Below are 19,932 nucleotides of genomic sequence, written 5' to 3'. Positions count from 1 at the left end.
GCAGGATCTCATGTAACTACTCTGTACTTTGTACTGGCCACTGGCCTATCTGTGTGATATGTGAATAAAAACAGTTACTCCTGTTGTCTGCCTTGTCAGTGTCCTCGCTAAATAAAGGGTTTTCAGTGTGGTTATGGTTTACTGTGACACATGCTATATATGTCACTTCAACATTGCCAATGGCATGTTTCATTTGTTTCAGGGTTTTACAGAGGTGACACACACTTCATTTCTTCTTGACTCTGGGGCTTGGGGCTGCAATGATGTTGATTTGTAATGAACTACTGTTATCATATTCACTGTTTGGTCAGATTAGCTATATTGTACACATGTCATGTTTGTATGCACTGCCAGCACGAAGTGGGATTCTATCCATAGGATTGCAGGCTGGCTGGCCAGGGCCATCATGTCTGTGCAATCTTTCTTGATATGTGACCAGTAATGTTGGTGTATGCTCATCTTGTGATGGCCAGTCACCCTAGTCACATGGGTGAATTTCTATGTGTGCACTTGGGTGGTCAATAAGTGTGCAGTGTGTTGATGTGTGTGTGCGTGTGCATGTTTGTGTGTGTTGATGTGTGTGTGCCCCTGCAATGTCAACTGGACACAGGTGTCACCCAGGAGTTGAGTGCCTGTTATTTTAATTGGTCAGCCCTGTGCTTATGATTGTGTGCACGTGTGGGAGTTGTAGGTTGTGCACTGTGCAGTGTGTTGGTGTATCCTTACACTTCTGGGGGACACCTACTTGTTGTGGATGGGAATTGTGAGTATGCAGAGTGTGTGACTGGCAAGTCAGTGTTCTGTTTTGTTGATCAGCCACGTGTCTTTATACTGTTTGTACTCACTGTGCAGCCATGCTCAGCCACACTAACATTGTGGGTGTGTTTTCTCATGCATTGCTGTCACTTGGTGCTTTTTTGGCTTCATTATGGCATATGGGGTGCCTTTGGTGCCTACCCATTGAGAGCCTGCACTCCATCTATTTTTGTGTGGTGCACTCCTGACCTGCCCACTACTGACGTGCACACCACATCACTCTCATGTCAGCTGTCCCATTGGGTTGCCAGTGTGTGTGACTTTCCATAACTTCATTTGTTACACTAAGCTTTTTGGTGCTGATCTGTGCACAGGACCAATGTGGCACTCAGGGCAGTTTCCTACTTGGTTATATGTGATTTTCTTGTCTTGTTTTACAGCCATGGCTGCTCATATGCAGTTCAACTGTTTGTGCTGCACAGTCGTCTGGTCATGTTGTTTTCACCTGGGTGTCCCAGACTTGGGCATCGGTGGGTGTTGGGTATGTGTGTTTGCCGAGGTACTGCTTCCCTTCCTGAGTGTGATGGTGTGTGTGCTGTGCTGATTAGTGTTGTGGGGGTTCATGATGCGTCACTCATATCTGTGTGGAACTGGTATGTTTGGGGTGCACAATCTGCTTGTAGTGCATGGAGTGCTGTGAGTGTATGTTGCCTGGTCCTTGGCTGATGTACACCCCCTGATGTCCTGCTGTGTTAGAAATGAGATGTATTGGGATGTGCATCTATTGTGTGTTTGATGTGGATGTGGGCAATATTTGGCCTGTGTTGTCTCTTGCAGCTGTCAGATGTTCTGTGTGTGATGTTCCATTTGCTTGTCAGTGTGTGTTTTGTTAGTGGGTTGTGAGTCATTCAGATGTGTGTTGCCAATGTAGTGTGCATTACTTGTGTGTCTGTCACATGCACTTAGGGCTATTCTTGTTCCTGGGCTTGTTTTGGGTGCATCCTTGGGGTTTTCTCATCTCATATGTGACCTGTCAATTGTCAGGATTGTGCATGTGCATGCATGTGGTACACTATGACACCATGTTGACTTGATGGGTGGTGTGGTAGGTCTGTCTTTGTTTCATGTAGGCCCATTGGTCCCAGTTTGTGTCCATGAATGTTTTGAGATGATGCACTTCTTGTCTGTGTTGGGGTATGTTGTCTGCATTGTTCCTGAGTGATGATGTGATGTTTCTTCTGAGCTCCATTTGCCTTTCTACTGTTTTACAGCACAGGTCTGGTCTTGTTGTCCTTCTGTGTATGTTCTTATTGAGTTTTGTGTTTGGTTGTTGTTTTTGGGCCAGCATTGGTTCAGGCATCCCTGAGTGTGTGTGTGATGTTTGTGGATACCCCCCAGGGAGTGTGATTGTTTCCTGAGGAAATATACACTGAAAGCCTTGAGACCAATATATCACTGGGTTAGACGCCCCAAGGCTAAATGGCAGGCTAAACCTAACGTGCTATGGGAAGAAAGGGGGCGTTTAGATGCTCGAAATCAAGCTAAAGTGAGCCTGCAAATCTCCTGTGACAAAGTAAATGGTTCGCATCTGGTTGAAATCACAGATCGGGAGGGGTAGAGTAGACAACAGGAGAAGGGTGGCATCTGCACTCAGCAAACGAGTGTAGGGAAGAGCCCAACAATGTGTGTGATGTTCCCCGCAAAATACAATTAAATGATTAACGTACACAAATTAAATTATTATCTTGTATGTTATTTGATATCTCTTGCTTTCAAGAAACAAGACTTATAAATCCACTTCACTTCCTTGGGGCTCAGGTACTTGCAGTTTCAGCAAAGCACTTTCATAAAAACAGCCAAACGTATGTGTTTTTTTCAGTGTATATCTTTAGAACATTGAGTGCAAGGGTATCCTTCCCACCACAGTGCTAACATTTTCATCAGGAGATTTTTGTTGATAATGTACAGTTATAGATGCTTTAGATCTTTACTGAGAATTAATATGTATTTGCATTTTTCAGGTAGGATCAGTTTGAGATTTTTTGCTTTAAATTAGATGATCTCATGTTCCTCTACAGTATGCCTGAGCTCATTGTCACAGGAGACTGCATTGTAAATCTAATAATCTCCCCATTAGAAGTTAATAAAGGAGATACGATCTGAGAACCTGTAGTTCAAACAACAATAAGTATTTTGTTTTTTTATAATGGACTTTGTGCAGGCCTGATATCTTAGAGCTCTGAATTGAAATTTTGATACATGCAAACGTGTCTCTACACTCACATCTCATACAGTAGAAGTGACATGTTGGATTAGATATTTTATTTAATCTACCGGTGTTTGATTCGGTTTTTAACTTCACAATTGAACACAGGTTGGAAATTGGTCACAATCCACATATTTTCCCAGCATTTAAAATGGTGACCAATGAATCTTTGAGGACAGTTAGCACTGTAAGTGAGGTCATACAGGAGAAAAGTTTAAAATGTCATCCATAGCAGACCGACCGCTTGGCCAATGGATAACCTTGGAACAGAAGTCTTCAAACATTTTTTGCTCTGAGCCCCCATACCAAAAATATTTTGATGTTGGGCCCCCTACAAAACTTTATGGAATTACTTGGGGAGTGGGAGGTGTGGGGCTGAGCACAGGGGTTGGGACTTATGAGATGAATTCAAGGGCACTTTTCCTCTAGCTCATAATCCACAATAAGGGGCCGATTACGATGTCATTAGGAAACGCTCCGGATGAGATTCAGTAATGCAGAATCTGATTTGGAACCCTTGTTTCCTACTGAATCGTACAGATTTCCCAATGATCAATTACAAAGTAGACCGAATTAGTTCCGAAAGGCATCCAAACAGCTCAAGTCTTTCAGAGCCAATTCGTACAGCTCTATGGACATGGTTTCAGGACAAGTGATTACGATGACAGGTTCGGACAACCGTTCTGATTTGGTTTGCCCGAGACGAAACGGCTGCCGGAATCTGTCTTTAGGGACCTGTTGTGGGCCCACCTTCATACTGAGACTACAAATGTACCCAAGAAACCCCTCTTCCCAACCATGCCCAATGGGGCAGGCACCATGGGGTGCTCGCCACAGGGTGCAAGGTTTTCCCCAGCTGCCCCTTTTTTTTCAATAGTAGCCTGTGTTCTCGTTCAGACTCACAGGACCCGATTCGTTTCTAAACTATTCCGGAACTGATTTGTTCAGGACAGCTTCCAAACGACATTGTAATCAAGCCATAAATGTGAGACATATTTATTTATTATTTATTTATGGATTTGTTAAGCGCGGTTGCTGCCCAGGGGCGTCCAAGCGCTAAGTTTAAGCAGAGAAGTGACGGAGCAGGGAGATAGGGATTAGAGGGGTTTGGCGAATAGTGCTGTTTTCAACTTTTTACGGAATGAGAGCAGGTCGGGTGTGGACCGAAGAGAGAGGGGGAGGGCATTCCAAAGCTTGGCGGCATTCAGCGAGAATAGCCTACCCCCTGACCTGGCTCTCTTCACTCTGGGAACAACTGCCAGAAAAGCATCCGTAGAACGGAGGTTCCTGTTAGGGTGGTAGGGGATAACAAGGTTGTTGTTGATTGCTGATCCGGTCCTCCAAAAGGCCCGATGCGCAATGCACAGCGCCTTGAATGCCACTCTTTGCCTCACTGGCAACCAGTGCAGGCTCTTCAGTCCAGGTCTAGCTGACTGGGTTAGTGGAATCTGGAGTAGGGTGCGTGCAGCGCAGTTTTGTACCACCTGCAGCCTCCGGAGGGTCATCTCAGGTGCCCCTAGGTAAAGGGCATTGTTTGAGTCCAAGCGGGACTGGATGAGGCCTTGTACTGCCACCTTTTTGGCATCTAGAGGCAAAAGTGGAAGGACCTTCCTCAAGGTTCTGAGTAGGCCAAAACAAGTGGCGGACAGCTTGGTGGCCTGGGTGGAGAAGGAGAGCTTTTTATCTAACCATACTCCCAGGCTCTTAACACTGTCCTTGGGGGTGGGGGAAACACCTAAACCGCCGGGCCACAAGGGGGTGAAAGGTACTGGCGAAGCAGGGCCTAGGAGCATGAGCTCTGTTTTACCTCCGTTCAGTTTGAGGGAGGAGTTGGTCATCCACTCCCTCACGTTCTCCAAACAATTCAACAGACCAGCCGAGGATTGCCTGTTGTTCTCTTGGGCCAATAAAACCACTAGCTGGGTGTCGTCAGCGTACGACACAATTTTGATGCCATACGGTTCGACTACCCCATATTAAAGAGCAAACATGTAAAAACTGAAGTAGACAAAACACTACTCTTAATAATTGAAGTCTTATGAGTCCTTCATGCTCCTGGTTCCCGATGCTGCCGCACCTTCTGCACTAACAATAGCAGTGGCCCTGAATAGCAAGCCATCCCTTCTGCATCTTTCACCTATTCCCCACCACATGCAGCCATCATTTCAATCTTAAAACAAACTGTCTGTCTCTTTCAGAACAAATGAGCTCCCACGTGTTTCTCACCCTAATGCTACCCCATATCTCCAATGTCAAATTAGGCAGTCATAATTGTGATGTATTGGGCCCTTCACACTCTTGGGCCCCAGTGTAACTTTGTATGCTTCTCTAATGATAGCTACATAAGTCGGTATTAGGCATAAAAAGGCACCATATGGGTAGCCAGTGGCTCATAATTCATGATATCCATATGTGAAATAATTAGGACATATTCTGGGCATTTCTTACTTATTTAGATTAAGCAAAAGTTATGGGAAAGGGCTATTCTGTTGACCCTGTTAAATGGGTTTTACTAATCAAGCAGCTGTACATCGCTGCCTGTTGCAAACAAAGGGGTCTATTAGGATGGTGGATGGAAGGCTGCTGCAGGGCCGGACTGGCGGCAGACATCCGCCCGCAATCGCAACCCGGAAAACTGCCGGTCCCATTAGCATGGCGGTATTGTCCGCGGCGGTGAGATTTTCCACCTGCCATATTTCCACCGGTACCAGTCCACACACCTGTGTGGGTGCATTGGGGAGTACCCATGGTACCCCCCTACATGTCCCTGTACCAGGTGGCAGGCAGTGTGCAGTGCCTGCCATGCAGTGCAGTGATATGCATGGCATGCTCCTTTTCACATCGCAGCAGTGCTGCTGGCAGCAGCAACCGCCGCAATGTTAATGCCTGCGATTGTACCGCTGCGGTCGGATTTCGACTGCAGAGCATGCTTATCTGACCGGCGGTTATGCCGCGGTCCTTGTGAGTGGTCTTTTGCCGCAGACATGGCGGTCGGGCTGATCTCCCGACTGCCATCCTAATAGACCCCATAGTTCTTCATCTTGTATTTGCTTTGCTGGGATGTTAAGGGGTCTCAGTAGTATAGGAGCTAATGGTGCCTCTGGACATAATGGCCTTCCATCTGCTCTGTTAGTAGTTACTTTTGAATTGTTCAGACGTCTTTCAACTGATAGCTGTGCCTCAAGAGGCTTTATATTACACCTCCTTTCCTAGAAGAGCTAGTCAGAAGATGCTGTTAATTATAGGGCGATCACCCTTCTTAAAGCATGTGCTATGCTCTTCTTTTAGATCTAGAGAAATGGGAATCTGGCAATTTATTGCTGCAATTTTGCCAAATGGGGCTAAAGGGATAGTGTAAAAGCTACTTCTGTTTCACTCCATCACACCATCTACACCAAGGAGGCTCATTTGTACATTGCCTTTGCAAATAATAGTACAGCTTTGGATAGTGTGGGCCATGGGATTTAGTAGTCCAAGTTTTTGACTTGTAGGATAACTGCTCCATTACTGGGAGCTGTTCCATCATCTTATGATCACACAAAGGTGCACTTGAAATTGGGCCATGGCCCCCAGGTCTCTAGACATATCTGACATATCTCTGAAGCAAGGGTATGTATTTTATCAATTTTAATCATCCTACACATATCTGCTGTTGGGAATGCTTCATATTGTGTTAGGTCATTTCCTCCTAAGCTAGAAATGACTCATATGTAGTTGTTGCAGTACAGAGGTGATCTGGTCATTTTTGGTGTAAAGAAAACCTTTTCAATATTAGACACCTATAACAGAGCAAATTATGAGTCCATGTACAATGAAAATTAGGATCATGCTAAAGGAAGGACCTTCACGGGGTGCTGGTAAAGGGTGATCACATATTCAACGGAACCTCATTAAATAAGTATGTGATAAGTGGCTCATTATTAATGGTTCAGCCTTCTGTCTGAAGAGAAAAAAAAAGTTCTTCACCTGTGCAGTCAAAATAGCGACTTAACCCATACGCAGGTATGCAGCTAGTAGCAATGAAGGCTGTGTTATTACCTGGTTTGTCATATGAAAAAGTGCTCATCGTATAAGAATGTACACTGTTTACAAACCTCTGCATGGCAGGCTCAGCTTAGGCTTGAGATGACTAAAAAGATTATTTATAACAATGATGACAATATTGTTCCCCCAGGGCCGGCTCTAGGCTCATGGTGGCCCTGTGCAGAGAGCGTAGGTGGGGCCCCGGAAGAGGGGGTCCGGACCGTAGTAGGGCTAAGATTGACGGCCCTGGGATCCAAACTGCTGGCTGGCTGGGCAAGCAAGTGAAACTGAAAACAACAACGCTGCCATTATTTGAAAAGAAGTGAGTCGCCGGCTCCGCCGTCACTGTTATTTCTCACTCAGCGTTATCTCCAGCACAGCATGCTCTCACTCGAGCAGGGAAACCAGCACCAAGCATCTGCTTCAGCTGCCTGCGTCACACCCCGCACTAGTACCATCTTCTCTCTGAAGGTATTTTTTGCATGTCGGACTCGGAGTCAGAAGAAGGGCAACCATTTATTTTGGCTTTTATTTCTGCTCCCACTAGACTACCTAGGATGCAGTGATTTAAGTTAGCAAAAGATGGGTTGCGACTCCAGTGGCGTAACGAAACTTGAGGGGGCCCCCTTGCAAAGTGCACAGAGGGGGGCCCCCTCCCTACCACCTTTGCTAAGGGAGCTCCCTGGACTCAGCACCCCCGCACTGCGGGGACTTATGTTAAATTATTGAAACTAATCGAAAACACAAACATCAGTCCATAAATGTAATTCTCTGCACCCTTTTTCCAAGGCTCACTGTGTACCTGCCATGCACAGTCTTCGAGAGGTGCTTTTGAAATTTGAAACCTTTAGCAAGATTGTTTTCAAATCGGCCATCGGTTTCATTTTGTACTGTTACAAACACGGACACTGCACTTTTCAACACAGACCTATAGTTAGTTTAAATTAGCTCAGTTTACGTCTGGTGTGTCAGGGATTGTGCAGATAAGGAGAATATACAATACAAAGCGCCTTGAGGGTGTCTGTCCTCTCTTCTCAGAGCAGTTCCCATTATTTGGTGGCCAGGAGAAGCCAGGTCTCCTTCCCTGGAAAACGTGACGTTTTTATCTCTGCTAGTCCTATGGCTTTCCTGACAGGAAGAGGCCTATGCATGTTGCCAAAAGGGAAATTAAAAACTGATCTTGGGCCAACACCAAGGATTCCTTGAAGACACGAAGCAATGTAATGACTTGCAGCACATCAAAGCCAAGGGGAAAACATTACCAAGGGGAAAGCATTACCAAGGGGAAAGCATTACCAAGGGGAAAGCATTACTTAATGACAACATCGGAGGATGAGAATAACAAAAAGGCATGGCAGGGTCGGGAAGAAGCGCTGCCGGTTCAAATTTTCGTGGCAATTTTGTTTAAATACGCGGGGACAGCGGGGCTTTAATACAGCTGCAAATTTGCAAAATGCTGGAGGGCCTGCCTAATGAGGGTGAACTGCTGTTCTGTATTTGATGAAAGAATCCATTTGCGAATCGGTGTGAGTATAACTGAAATCCACAGACAAACACGCATTTGCAAGACAACAGGTCTCGCTTTTAAGCGATTTAAAGTTACTGGCATTGTAAATGACAATGCGTTTTATTTATGTTTCAAAAACCAAAACATTGTCATTTACAATGCCAATAGCTGAAACTCGCGTAAATGCGAGAGCTGTTTGCAAGTGCCAGTTAATTACTGCAGGGTCTGAGCCATCCCTCCTAAAGCCCTGCCTGGGTGTTGTGGATAGACACTCACTCACCTGCGCGTCCACCGAGGGGTTGTCCTGCTGTCTCAGCATTTGCCGCAGCCTACTGCGCAGTGAGCACCAAATATTAATTATTGAAAAAAGGCTCTGGCACAGCGCACACAGCACCATAATTAATTTTTAAAATAGAGGCCGCAGAGCCCGAGGCACGCCACACCGTCCAGTGGTGTGTGCTCACTGGTTATAGGCTTGCTTGCCTCTGCCCTCAGCCGAGACTAGTGAGGGGGCCCCTGGAGCGTGGTGGGGCCCCCTATGGGGGCCTGTGTTAAATACCGCCCAACGTGAAAATAGAGACAGAGAAGCCGTTACGTCACCGTCCTGGTGTGCGCGCGCACAGTTTAAGGGCCCCTAGCTCTGCCGAGAGTGAGGGGTGGGGGCTGGAGCTTAGGGGCCTGAGGGGGCCCCCTGCGGGGGCCTGTGTTGTTACACCCCTGTAATGTAAACGTTTTTAAATAGAGGCTGTCTCCGTAATTTACATGCCGTGCGTGTGCGCACTGTTTAATGTAGACCGCCAAATCCTGCCAGGGGGCCGCCAGTGCCAAGAATGATCCTTCCGATCCGATCCTCGTCGTGGCGGCCCCTGGGGATTGGCGGCCCTGTGCAGGTGCACACTTTGCACATGCCTAGGGCCGGCCCTGGTTCCCCCCACCTCAAATCCATACACAAATGACTTTAACGCGGTTCCTGAGTTTTTGGCTGTTGGAGCCATTTGGGCATAAGGAACACCCTATAGTGTATTTAGGTATGCTAATGGGCAAACTATTGGCTACAATTTCCAGAATGACAGAATGACAATGACAAAGGGGTAAGCGAAAGGGATATTTGAAATTCACATATTTTGCTTTTACGCAATTATTTTGAAACTTTGGTAAAATGACACAACATATGCGTAGCTATGCAAAATGCAAATAAATCATTTAGCACTATATGTTAGCATGAAAACATTTCTTGTGTCAGTTTTTGACGCAAGAATAGATTGCAAGCTAAAAACGTCCGAACAACGAAAGCACCATGAACAACAGCTGCTTGCGCTATGTTATCCCATGTGTTCATTGTAAATTTAAACAACAGATTGCACTTTCAAAGTACATTTTTCCCGCAGATGGTCTGTCGAGGGAACTGTTTAGCGTAAATGTCACATAATTACGCAAAGTGGCATAATTTCAGGAATTTCGCCTAACAAACGTTAAGTGAAATTCCTAAAATTATGTAAATTACTCATAATTATGTTGATTGCGCCACCATAGGATATTCATATTATGGCCTAATTAAGTTCTTGGCGGATGGGTTTCTCTGTCACAACGGTGATGGATATCCCATCTCCGAAATATAAAGCCCATAGGATATAATGGGAAACATGTTTCGGCGGATGGGATTTCTATCACAATTGTGATGAAGCAAGCCGTCTGCCAAGATCTTAATCAGGCCTTATGTCCTACTCTCCCATATCGATACTTATAAGCATAAGAACTTGCTTGCTGCTCTGTCATGGACATTCCCCTCAAGATTGTGAAGCTCAGATTCATCCTTAAATATACTGCTGAATTAGAAGTGACTGGTTTATATTTCTGAATAAAGGATATTCATGCAGCATGTGTGACTATAAAAAGGAATCTTAAATTCGCTTTTAATGTTCATGCTTTTTCTTGTTAGCTCAGACGCTATGGCTCCATCCTCAATTTTTTTAATCTGGCATATGCATAGCTAACAATGATGTATATTTATTTTTTCTTGAATCATGCTTTCATCGTACAATGTAAAGTTGTTGGAAACTGTTTATAAGAATATATATACACAAAGTGGCAGATTTACAAGGACTGACGCATCCCTGCATATCAGCAGGGATGCTCCAGTAAAGATGCAACACGCAGGAATGCCCATGCGCCACCACAGATGTGTTGTATTTACAATGTGAAGCACAGTGGCGCAAGGATAGCCAGATGCATGTTGCATCTTCTGGCGTAAGGACAGAGCATTGCTGAAGTCGTGTTGCAAGAGCAACGCAATTCTAGCAATGCTCAGGGGTGCCCTATGCCTAACATGCTGCGTCACTCCTACGCCTGCTTCAAGCAGGCACAGGGTTTTGAAGCAGCAAGGATGTAAAAGTGACTTAGTGAAATCTTGTAGATTTCACTGCGTCACTTTTATTGGGCTTCATTGCTACAGAACACCCTCGCTGAATACATTATACCTGATGCAGGTATAATGTAACGCAGGGCTTTACAATGTGACGCATCTCATTAGATGCGTCATGTTGTAAATCTGTCGCATGGTGGCGCATTCTTTACAATGACGCTGTGTCACAGAAGTGATTCAACAATGTTGTAAACATGTCACATTTTTACTAGGTGATGGAAATTTCAGTTTTTGTACCTTATCATTTATTCCTCTCTTTGAATGTGGTAAAACAGTAGCATTCTCTGCATGCTCATTCCATCTTGAGCCATGACGATACATGTATGGTGCTGCAATTCAGTACCTTCAATTCAACAGAAGATTTGGCCCATATTACATGAATCTTTCAAAATCATCTCAGTAGCAACTTTGAGGTAAAAATTATTTAGACGTTGTAGGATTAAATCGTGAAGCCCACATTTTATTTTAAAGAGGACGTGCAGGCACTGTCAGTCAAACTTCTTTTCAGCACTCAAATACCACATTTTACATTTTTGACTTTGAGACTAATATCCCACTCCACCGTCAGACATCTTGCTACATATGGTCTGGTTCTTAGTGTACCTTCACAACTAAGGGCCTGATTAGGATGGCGGTCTACCATCCGACCACCACCCTATCCTAAATGGGACCGCCTGGCAGGCCATCGGCGGTCATGCCTGAGGCATTAGGATGCGACTGCCACCACAGCGGTCACAATGCCTATGTTTTGCATTGCAGCTGGTGCTGCTAGCTGCAGCACATGCCTCAATGCAAAAAAGGAACACTTTACATATCCCTGCCCTACGTGGCAGGCACCTCCGCTGAACTGGCGGGCTCAAGGAGCCTGTCAGATGTATGACAGTTGGTCTTCCCGACCACCAAGAAACCGCCCGCCATTGTAATTGTGAGTACGCTAGTCCTAGAACCTCTGTACTAATATTAAGGCCCCTAGATTGGAGTGGGAGTGGTTTTTTTAATCCCTTTTCTGTCCAACCTTTTGCCTCAAAAATGAGTTGAATGGGATTAGGAATAGAAAATCTACCCACTTTAGTACCCAATACCTTCCCCAGAGTGGTTTATATTGGAGTGGTAATAGTAAATGTAATCTCTTTAGTGTCCAAGACCTTCCTCTCAATCGTTAACATTGTAGGGGGAATAGTAAATGTAAGCCCTTTATGGTCCAATACCCAGCCACGGTCGGTAGGGAAGTACCTGCCGGGGCGGTGACGTTGGGAGGGGAAGGGGCAGGGTGGGGCTTAGTAATGTATGGATAATGGAGGTTTGCAGGTAAGTAAACATGTAAATAAATCAAACGAATTTCGTTGCGCGCACTGCATTGCATTTGGGGATGCAGTGCGCACAATGAAATTCGTTTGATTTATTTAAATGTTTACTTACCTGCAAAACTCCATTATCCATACATTACTAACCCCCACCCTGCCCCTTCCCCTCCCCACGTCACCGCCCCAGCAGGTATACCCCTACCGACCGCGGCTGCCAATACCTTTCTTAAAATGGTTTACATTGTAGTGGGAAAAGTAAATGTAAACCGTTATGGTCCAATACCTTCAGCAAAACTAATTTGATTTAGATCTTAGATCTAAGATTTTGATTAGTGGAGTAGCAAATGTGACCCTTTTTGCATCCACCATCTTTCTCAAAATGGATTAGACTGAAGTGTGAATAGTAGATGTAACCCCTTTAGTATTAAACAGTTAACAAAATGCATTATATTATTTTAGTATGTACTGTTTTTTGTAAAGTAAACTACACATGTCATGGTTTTACAATTTAACTTATTTACCTTTTCATTTTGTATTTAATGTATGTGTTAACATTTATTTTGACATAAATGTACTTTTTTTCAATTAAACAAAAACATTTCGTTATTATAGTGGTCAGCATTTATAACAGTTATTTTGGAAATTAAGACATGTAATGCATTTTGAAACAATTTTAACATATTTGCATTTGTAAATATTTTTGCAAAAATGTTGCGTCATTATTCTTAACATATACATTTGTTACACATACAATTTTGCACTTTTTAAGCATTAATATACCTTTTTAGTATATAATAAAAAGTGCTGCATTATATTAAGTAATGCTTTATGGTACTAATTAAATTATACTTCACATAAACATTTATATTTGTTGATACATTTTTATATATTTTCTAAGATTTTTAAATACATTTGAGCTATATTTCCAAAGTTTTCTACAGGAGGATAGTCTTTTTTTATTTCAATTTAGCGGCTAATTTCTTTTAATGCTGCCCATATTTTGGAGTCCATTCCAGTCATTTTGAAGTTTAGTTCAAGGAGTACGGCAGTTGAACCACCACTGGACCGCTGCCATCACCAGAATCCTTGATCCCATGGTGGTGGCGCAGTGGTCTGAAAAAGTTATTTGATGGCGGTGTCGCAGCGGCACTGCTCAGCACATTACGACTTTCCTCACTGCTATAAAAATGGTGACGGTGAGGAAACTAAACGGGACCTATAGGGCCCCCTGTTATATTTGTGCACTGTGGTGCATGTAGGTGGGCAGATGTTCTGACCCCTGTATTTTTACACCCCCAACATAGTGCATTTCGGTCTGTGCAGGAACGTCCTGTGGTGCTCCTACTGCAGTGCCTTTCTAAGGTTGTCCTATGAGCCTTAAAAAGGCAACCGCCGAGGGGCTGCTGCCGCAGGACCGCCTGCCAGGATTACAACTCGTAATCGGGTGGGTGGACTGACTATGGGTTTTGCAGTCTTATGGGCTGATTACGATGGCGTGAGGACAAAGGGCCATATTATTAAGGAAGCTGCGGTAGTTTATCGCCGCTTTACCGGCAGGAAACTGCCGATAAAGCGGCGATAATGGGCTTGATAATATGCGATTCGAATTTCAATCGAAGCCCTGGTTAGATGTTCACACATCTAACCTGGGCTTCGATTGAAATTCGAATCGCATATTATCAAGCCCATTATCGCCGCTTTATCTGCATTTTCCTGCCGGTAAAGCGGCGATAAAGTACCGCAGCTTCCTTGATAATATGGCCCTTAGTCTTCCCGCCATCACAGCTGCAAAAGGGACTGCCTGCCATAGGTGCGGCGGTCCCGCCATACGAATTAGGATGCGCCTGCCACACTGGCGGGCACATCCTGTATTTTAACATTTTGGCGGCCACAATGTTAAAATACATGTTGTGCTTTTGTATGTACAACATGACAGGCACCGTGCGGTGCCTGCCACCTTGTACATGCAAATGCAGGGGGTTACCATAGGTACCCCCCACGTGTAGCAACCACCCTCCACCCCCCTGGGGGCCCGCAAAGGAATTCTCCGCCTGGCTTTTTGCGGCAGCATTGCTGCCAAAAAAGACAGGCATCCTAATGCCCATGGCAGTGCCTGAACGGCACTGCTGCCATAGCCCCAATGTACCTTGTCCCGCACGGTGGGTGGAAAAGGCCCACCTTGCGGGACCACGGCGGATGGTCTTTACGTCCACCACGGTACCTTTCCCAATATTCAGGGTGATGGCAGGAAGTCCGCCACCACCGGGCCGGCGGTCCTCACCGCCGGCCCAGTGGTGGCGGACTTCTCGCCATCCTAATGACCCCCTTAGAGCTGTTCGCTGGCATGGCGTCTGCTCCAAGACCACCAAATTCGTAATCAGGCCTTTAGCTTGGGTTTTTAAGGTTGATTTGTGTTCATTTGTGCTACATTGTTTTGGTTTATATATAACCGATATATTTTTAATTTTCCTTTACATTTTTGGATTTCCTGGAGCGGCTCTTTTTTTAAATTTTTGGTTTTTTTATGGATGTGGTTCACTTCAGTAGATATAGTTTGGACTTTTAAGTTTTTACTTTTTTTGATCCTTTGAAAATAGGTTTGAAAATGTTTCTGTCAGTTGGATTTTTGGTATGTAGGTGTCGATGAATATCTACAGCTACCTAACTGTAAGTATGATATTTCAATTTAATTTTAAGTGGCAACTGTTATATTTAATTATGTATACATATTTTACTCTAATTTCAGTGTCAAGTTTTATTTTTTATGTGTGTGATTTCATGTTATGTTTATTTCTAATATTGTGCTATGTGGCTGTTGATGTGTAGATTTTTAATTAAGTATTAAATACCTTATTGTTATTTATTAGTCTTCTTTCCTATTTCATTACTATATTTTGTGACTGATTTACAAAAGTTAATTGATTATTATGTATTCAAAAATGGTTAGGTTATGGTGGTGTTTATTTTCGATACTGTTCTTAATTTACATTGTCACATTTCATACATTTTATTGGATTGTTTACTTATTTTAGGTGAGGCATTCCACCATGGTATTTGGAACTTTGGTTGGCATCTATGTCCCTTGCGGTGCAGTCTTACAATCCAAGTGTCTTCAAACCATTCCATTATGAGACTTAGGACAATGCAGCTTGTTAAGGTTTACAGCGGCATCATAATGGGCTGCTCGATTTCTTTTCTGACCGCGTCATTACGATGGAGGCAGTCGGAAAGAAAACCGACCGGTTATACCAGCTGGCTTCCGATTGGCTCAGAGAGCCCGTCTGCCAGTCAGAAACCGGACAGTTATCTCAATGGCGGGTCTTTCTGCCCTTGAGATTACGATGACAGTTTCCGACATGGTTTCCATGCTGGTCTGTCCAACATGGAAACCATGTCGGAAAGCGTGTTTGAGGTCCCCCTGCAGAGCCCCCTTGGGTGCACTAGCTCCGGTTGGAGGCCGAGGGGGCACCGGTGATCCCTGCACCTTGTGGCAGGCACCACGAGGTGCCTGCCACGGGTGCAGGGATGAACCGCACCTCCGCACCTCCAATTTCACTATGACAGCTTCAATTATGGCAGTTTTACGACTGTAACGCATGCTCCCATAGTGAAATATAGGAGTGCCACTGAGCAGTGTGTTGGTCACATCCTAATGGGGCGGTCGGGATCACCGACCGTGTGTCCGTAGGTCCCATGACTGAGTCGGTTTTGTCGGAAGTGTTGCCACACGACATCATAATGACCCCCTTATTTGTTGCTCATTTAGTTGGTAAAATGGGGTTTACATAAGAATGCTGGAGTGGTTAGCTACCTCCATTACAGGGACATGTGCCCTTTAATTTCAAAGGTAAAATGTCCATGTATTGCATATTGTACACTTGAGGTCTAATTACGAGCTCGGTGGTCCATGGATCGCCAAACCCGTGGTGACGATCAACCTGCCATATTGCAACTACAGTGGTGGAACGACCATAGGACCACTTCATCCACCAGGGTTCCTTGATCCCAGGTGGTGGCACAGTGGTGTGAGGTAAGCATGGGCTGAAAATTCATTCCGCTCGCGGAATTTGCGGATTTTCCGCGATTTCGCGATCCGCGAATCTCGCGAAATCGCGGTAAAATCCACGAATCAGCGGGGACGAATTTTCAGTCAAGCACTTACAGGGTTACAGCAGCAGGTGCAAAAGTTGAAGCTAATTTTTTGTAACCTTTTACAAAAGGGTTACAAAGAAATTAACATCAACTTGGGCACCTGCTGCTGTAAGCCTGTAAGTGCTTCCTGGCGCCTCATTGCCTACTTGCAACTATTCTCTGACCCTGCTCTGACCCTTGAAGCAGGGTCAGAGAATAGTTACAAGTAGGCAATGAGGCGCATGTCATGAAAATTAAACCTCAACAGGAAGCACTGACAGATATAAAAACAAGCATTTGCAATGCAATAGGTCTCACATTAGGAAAGTTTGAGCTATTGGTCTTGTAAATGACAATTTTTTTTATTTATGTGTTGGTTTTGAAAATAGCTAAATTAATAGCTTTGTCATTTACAATGCCAATAGTTATAACTTTCGCAAATGTGACACCTATAGCATTTGTAATGCAACATGTTTTGTATTTACGTGACTTAGCTGTATTGATATTACAAATTACAATGGCTTTTAATTTTTTTTAAATAATTAATACTTAAATAAAAGTGATTTTAATTTATAATGGCAATCGTTACATTTTTGTAAGTAACTTTTCTGAAGATTATGTTCAGTGTATTTTATTGTGACGAAAATCCAAGAACAGAAGTGAAATATTAACATCTTTTTGTGACATTTGTAATAAAGTTTGAAACATTGAGAGAACATATTTGAACCAGTTGTTGTTGAATGGTTGCGCAGATTGATGCTGGGGCGGCGCTGAGTGGTGCTGTGGTGGTGCTGAGTGGTTATGTGGTGATGCTAAGTGGTGCTGTGGTGGTGCTGAGTGATACTGGGATGGTGCTGAGTGATGCTGGGGTGGTGCTGAGGGGTGCTGTGGTGGTGCTGAGTGATGCTGTGGTGGTGCTGAGTGATGCTGTGGTGGTGCTGAGTGATGCTGTGGTGGCGCTGAGTGGTGCTGTGGGGGTGCTGATTGGTGCTGTGGTGGTGCTGAGTGATGCTGTGGTGGTTCTGAGTGATGCTGTGGTGGTGCTGAGTGGTGCTGTGGTGGTGCTGAGTGATAATGTGGTGGCGCTGAGTGATGCTGTGGTGGCGCTGAGTGATGCTGTGGTGGTGCTGAGTGGTGCTGTAGTGGTGCTGAGTGGTGCTGTGGTGGTGCTGAGTGATGCTGTGGTGGTGCTGAGTAATGCTGTGGTGGTGCTGAGTGATGCTGTGGTGATGCTGAGTGGTGCTGTGGTGGTGCTGAGTGATAATGTGGTGGTGCTGAGTGATGCTGTGGTGGTGCTGAGTGGTGCTGTGGTGGTGCTGAGTGATGCTGTGGAGGTGCTGAGTGATACTGTGGTGGTGCTGAGTGGTGCTGTGGTGGTGCTGAGTGATAATGTGGTGGTGCTGAGTGATGCTGTGGTGGTGCTGAGTGATGCTGTGGTGGCACTGAGTGGTGCTGTGGTGGTGCTGAGTAGTGCTGTGGTGGTGCTGAGTGATGCTGTGGTGGTGCTGAGTGATGCTGTGGTGGTGCTGAGTGGTGCTGTGGTGGTGCTGAGTGATAATGTGGTGGTGCTGAGTGATAATGTGGTGGTGCTGAGTGATGCTGAGGTGGCGATGATGTGGTGATGCAGAGGGAAGAAAGGCACAAAAAACCATCTAACAGAGGACAGAAGGGCAGAAAAACAAGGGAAAAACGAGTCTAACAGAGGGCAGAAGGGCACAAAAACGAGTCTAACAGAGGGCAGAAGGGCACAAAAAATGAGTCTAACAGAGGGCAGAAGGGCACAAAAACAAGGGAATAATAGAGGGCAGAAGGGCACAAAAACGAGTCTAACAGAGGGCAGAAGGGCAGAAAAACAAGGGAAAACGAGTCTAACAGAGGGCAGAAGGGCACAAAAAACGAGTCTAAAAGGGGGCAGAATGAATGCACCAGTTATTGTGCACCGCAGCTCCGCCACCCATGGTGCGCCACATTTACAATGCGGCGCACCATGTGGCAAAAAAAGCAGCGCATTGCTGGAGCTGCATCGCGCTTGCGACGCAGCTCCAGCAATGCTCTGGGGGGCCCTATCGCCCCAATGCTGCATCAAGCCTTGCGCCTGCTTCAAGCAGGCACAGGGTTTTGACGCAGCATTGGCCTAAAAGTGACTGAGTGAAATCTTGTAGATTTCACTCAGCCACTTTTAGGAGGCGTTCCTGCACAGGAACACTCTGCCCTGCGCCGGAACGCCTCCTGATGGCGCAGGGCTTTACAACGTGACGCATCTTCCAGATGCGTCACATGGTTAATACCCAGCACCATGGTGCATCTTTTGTGCTGCCGCTGCATCATAAAAGGTCTCAGTAGAGGGTGGCAGTGGTGAACCAGAGGGTGGCAGTGATGAACCAGAGGGTGACAGTGATGAACCCGAGGGTGGCAGGGGTGAACCAGAGGGTGACAGTGCTGAACCAGAGGGTGGCAGTGCTGAACCAGAGGGTGGCAGGGGTGAACCAGAGGGTGGCAGGGGTGAACCAGAGAGTGGCAGTGATGAACCAGATGGTGGCAGGGGTGAACCAGAGGGTGGAAGTGGTGAACCAGAGGGTGGCATGGGTGAACCAGAGGGCGGCAGTGGTGAACCAGAGAGTGGCAGTGGTGAACCAGAGGGTGGCAGTGCTGAACCAGAGGGTGACAGTGGTTAACCAGAGGGTGGCAGTGGTGAACCAGAGGTGCTGTGATGAACCAGAGGGTGGCAGTCGTGAACCAGAGGGTGGCAGTGGTGAATCAGAGGGTGACAGTGCTGAACCAGAGGGTGGCAGGGGTGAACCAGAGGATGCTGTGATGAACCAGAGGGTGGCAGTGGTGAACCAGAGGGTGGCAGGGGTGAACCAGAGGGTGGCAGTGGTGAACCAGAGGGTGGCAGTGCTGAACCAGAGGGTGACAGTGGTTAACCAGATGGTGGCAGTGGTGAACCAGAGGTGCTGTGATGAACCAGAGGGTGGCAGTGGTGAACCAGAGGGTGGCAGTGGTGAACCAGTGGGTGACAGTGCTGAACCAGATGGTGGCAGGGGTGAACCAGAGAGTGGCAGTGGTGAACCAGAGGGTGGCAGGGGTGAACCAGAGGTTGGCAGGGGTGAACCAGAGGGTGGCAGTGGTGAACTAGAGGGTGGCAGTGATGAACCAGAGGGTGGCAGTGGTGAACCAGAGGGTGCTGTGCCCATACACGACCGCATGGGTAACTTCGCCATGCAAGCGGCCCGCGAACACGCAAAAAGTCCAGCGAACACGCAAAAAACACCGCGAACATGCAAAAAAACCAAAAATCCGCACATTTGCACGAATTCGCGGATTTTGCGGATTGCGAATTCGATTTCGCGTGGATTTGCGGAACGCGAATTCGCAAATTTTGCCCATACTTAGTGTGAGGCTGTAATATGATGGTGGTGCTGCTACGACATCGTCAAGCATATTATGAGTTTCTTTACTGTGACCCTTTTAATGGCGGTGAGCCCATTATGAAATGAATGGCAGTGAGGAAACTAAGGGTTCC

The sequence above is a fragment of the Lissotriton helveticus genome, chromosome 7 (genome assembly GCF_964261635.1).
Source record: "Lissotriton helveticus chromosome 7, aLisHel1.1, whole genome shotgun sequence".
NCBI lineage: Eukaryota > Metazoa > Chordata > Amphibia > Caudata > Salamandridae > Lissotriton > Lissotriton helveticus.
The sequence above is the reverse complement of the archived record's forward strand: the minus strand, read 5'-3'. Positions refer to the sequence as shown.